Source organism: Delphinapterus leucas, chromosome 5 (genome assembly GCF_059928025.1).
Source record: "Delphinapterus leucas isolate spDelLeu-1000000601 "Yukka" chromosome 5, BTC_Dleu_Yukka2, whole genome shotgun sequence".
Taxonomy (NCBI): Eukaryota; Metazoa; Chordata; class Mammalia; order Artiodactyla; family Monodontidae; genus Delphinapterus; species Delphinapterus leucas.
This window is the reverse complement of record NC_143133.1, coordinates 29887827-29892208: the sequence shown is the minus strand read 5'-3', so window position 1 is coordinate 29892208 and position 4382 is coordinate 29887827.

The window sequence follows — 4382 nt, the reverse complement described above, 5'->3', positions numbered from 1 at the left end:
TAAAAGATAGCATATCATGACCAAATGGCAATTATATGATAAATGAAAATTTGGTTAAGTATTTAAACCAATAAGTATAACAGTTACAAATAAAAAGAGAAAAAAATAATACAGAAAAGGTTTTCAATAAAATTTAACATCCATGTATGGCAACAATCTTAGCAAAATACAAAGAAAAGTGAAGTTCCTTAATTTGGTGAAGGAAAATCTGCTAAAATCCCATGGCAAACATTATATTTAATGGTGAAATGTTGAAGATCAGAGTCAAACCAAGGATGCCCTACTAGCATCACTTCCACGCAACATAGCACTAGATGTTGTAGACAGTAATTTGACAGCACCATAATATTCCAAAAATAATGCGATTAAATTTTTTAAATATGTAAAGATCGAAAACAAGGAACTTAAACTCTCATTATTTTAATATGATACAGTTGTTCATAGAGAACACAAAAGAATCTACAGTTAAATTGCAAGAAGTAATACAAAATTATACCTCAGTAATACTAATTAGAAAATATAGTTAAAATACATATTAATTACAATAGTAGTATAAATATGAAGTAACCATGAATAAATCTAACAGGGTCCAAGCTATGTTGGAGAAAATTTAAAACTTGATGAAAAGATACAAAAGATACCCTAAAGAAGATATACCATGTTCATGGATAGGAGGTCTTAATATAGCTCCTCAAACAGATATTTAGATTCAATAACATTTTAATAAAAATTTCATGTTTTTAAAGTAAAGCTTGACAAACTGATTCTAAAATTTAAATGGAAAGTTATAAAAGTCTAGCATATCAGCAATTTCCTGCTGTGAATAATTAGAAAATTGCATAAAATACAACAATCTATTTGAAGGCATCAGAGAGCTACTAAGGCAGTGAGAATTTGAAGGGTTAAATCTTGGAGAGAAGGAATGGAAAATGCAAAGAGATGAAACTGACATTTATTGTCACTTTTCTTCTTGAGGCATTTGCCAACTTCTAAACAGAAGACTAAAAGGATAAGAGGAGAATAGCAGTCAAATGAAGAAAGGTTTAACAGAGCTTTCAACAGTTTTATGGGGCTAGGAGAAAAAAATCAGAGTTTAGGGCCTGCCGAAGAGGAGTGGCCCTGATAACCAATGCAAGCTTTCATAAAGGATCTTTGAACGTTACACCCTAGGCAAGAGAGCTAACTAGAAACAGTCCAGCTCTCACAAAGAAACACAGATTCAAATTAGCTCATTCCCAAATAGGATTAAAGTGATCTTAACTTTAATTTTGCTACAGGCAAAAAGTGAACCCTCTCTATAGGAACATAACATCATTGAAAACCTCTGATTATTTCTTCAATTTTGTATATGCTATGTCTGGCATTTAATAAAAAATTATTAGGTAACCCAGGAGATAAACGATTGACCAAAAGCCAGGAGAAGAGGAAAAAAGAACTACAGGCAAAATGAACAGATTTATAGGAGATTCAATTACTGAAGTTATTAGACATGGATTTAAAGTTAACTTAGGTTTACATGTTGAAGAATATAAAGGCTGAGAAAAAAGAATTCAGCAAGAATTTGAATCTATTAAAAATAATCAACTGGAAATTACAATAACTGAAATAAAGAACTTAGTAAATGGGTTTAACATATTAGACACAGCTGAAGAGAGAATTAGTGAACTAGAAAATTAGGTCAATAGAAAATATCTATACTGAAACATGAAGAGAAAGAGAAAAAATGAAAAATACAAAAAGCACAATACATGAGACACACAAAAAAACTTCTAACACACACCAAATATATATATTTAATTCCAGAAGGGTTGAAAAGAGTGGATGGGAGTAAAAGCAATATTTGAAGATATAATGTCTGAGAATATTCCAAAACAGATGAAAAATAATAAACCAGATTAAAGAAATGCTACAAAATTAAACAAGATAAATATTTAAAAGCTTAAATACAATGAAAATAAGAACACTTTTAAAGCATTCAGAAATAAGAAACATAATTTCAAAAGACATAACAGAAATGATGTAAGGCAGAAGAAAATAGAATAATATATTTAAAGTGTTGAAAGAAAATAACTAGATTTCTACATCCAACAAAAATTATTGTTAAAAATGAAGGCAAAATTAAAACTTTAGATAACAAAAACAGAAAATTGGACACCAGAAGACATGCACCAATAGAAATACTAGTAATTTTTCAGACAGAAGTGGAATGATACCAGGTTGAATCATGAAAATATAAGAAAAGAAGACCAACTGAAAGGGAAAATATGTGGGTAAATTTAAATGAATATAGGCTGTTTATGAAAAGTCAAAAGTTATCCATGAACAACCTAAATGCTCATCAACTGATGAATGGATAAAGATGTTGTATACACACACACACACACACACACACACACACACACACACACACTGGAATATTATTCAGCCATATAAAAGAATGATATAATGCCATTTGCAGCAACATGGATAGACCTAGAGATTATCATATTAAGGGAAGTAAGTCAGAAAGAGAAAGATAGGGCTTCCCTGGTGGTGCAGTGGTTGAGAACCCGCCTGCCGATGCAGGGGACGCAGGTTCGTGCCCTGGTCCGGGAGGATCCCACATGCCGTGGAGCAGCTAGGCCCGTGAGCCATGGCCACTGAGCCTGTGCGTCCGGAGCCTGTGCTCCGCAACGGGAGAGGCCACAACAGTGAGAGGCCCGCGTACCGCAAAAAAAATAAAAGAAAGAGAAAGAGAAATACCATATGATATCACTTACATGTGAAATCTAAAATATGATATAAATAAACTTATTTACCAAAAAAAGTTACCCATGAAGAATTAAATAGGAGGACTTGATCTAGCAGGTATCAGAAATTATTATAAACCTATAGCCACTAAGAAGTGTAGTGTCATTGTAGAAATATAACAACAATGGGCAAATGGAATATAAAATACCCATACATGAAAACTTGAAAGATGATAGAGTAGGTAATGCACATCGGTGGGATAAGAATGGAGTATCAGCAAGTACACCTGAGAAAATCAGTTAACTGTGCAGAAAATAATGAAACAGATCCCTACTTTACACATTTACAAAAAAAATCTATCTAAGGTAGAATATAAACTTAAATGTGGAAAGCAAAGCTAGAATGCCTTTAGAAATATTTATAGGAGCATATTTTAATAACCTTGGGTTAAAGGAAAATTTCTTAAGACCTCAAAAAGGAAAATATCAATAAATTATTATTAAAATTAAGAACATTTCTGTTCCTCAAAATACACCACAAAGAGAGTAAAAATACAAGATGTAACTTTGAAAAGAAGTTTGCAATAGATATAACTGACAAAGGATGATATAAACCTAGAATATATACATACTTCCTAAAGGGAACAAGAAAGAAAATGCAGTAGAAAGGCAGACAAGGGAACACAAATATGCCCCCAAAAACCACATGAAGAGGGACTTTCCTGGTGATGCAGTGGTTAAGAATCTGCCTGCCAAAGCAGGGGACACAGGTTCGAGCCCTGGTCTGGGAAAATCCCACATGCTGTGGAGCAACTAAGCCCGTGCGCTGCAACTACTGAGCCTGTGCTCTAGAGCCCGTGAGCCACAGCTACTGAGCCCATGTGCCACAACTACTAAAGCCTGCGCACCTAGAACCCGTGCTCCTCAACAAGAGAAGCCACTTCAGTGAGAAGCCCATGCACAACAATGAAGAGTAGCCCAGGCTCGCCGCAACTAGAGAAAGCCCATGGGCAGCAACAAAGACCTAATGTAGCCAAAAATAAAATAAGTAAATAAATTTATAAAAAAAACATATGAAGAAATGATTAATCACATTAGTAATTGGGAAATCCGACCACAATGAGATATCATTTCACACTCATTGGCAAAAATTTTAAAGTCAGACCTGTCTAAGTTTTGGCAAGAAGTGTGGAACAACCAGTACTCTATGCTGGTGGGGTGTTAATTGGTATCACCATGTTGGCATTACCAAGCAAATTTGAACATTGTTCATATTTTACAACCTAGCAATTCTAATCTGAGGTATATATCCTAGAGAAACTCTTACACCAATAATATATCTCAAGGCACATACAAGAGTGTTTACAATGGCAAAAAACCTGGAGCCTGTATAAATATCCATCAACAGTAACGTGATAAGAAATCAGTGTATAGGTTTATTATGGAATACTGTAGAGCAGTTAAGTGAATTATAGCTATGCACATGAAAGTGGATTAATCTGAAAAACAATATTTAAACAGAAAAGAAGAAAAATTTATGTACAAAATAATTCCATTATATAAAGTTATAAGCAGGTAAAGCTAAACAGTATATTGTTTGTGGATGTAGGCTTACATGGTAAACTTATAAAGAAAAGCAAGGGAATCATTGAC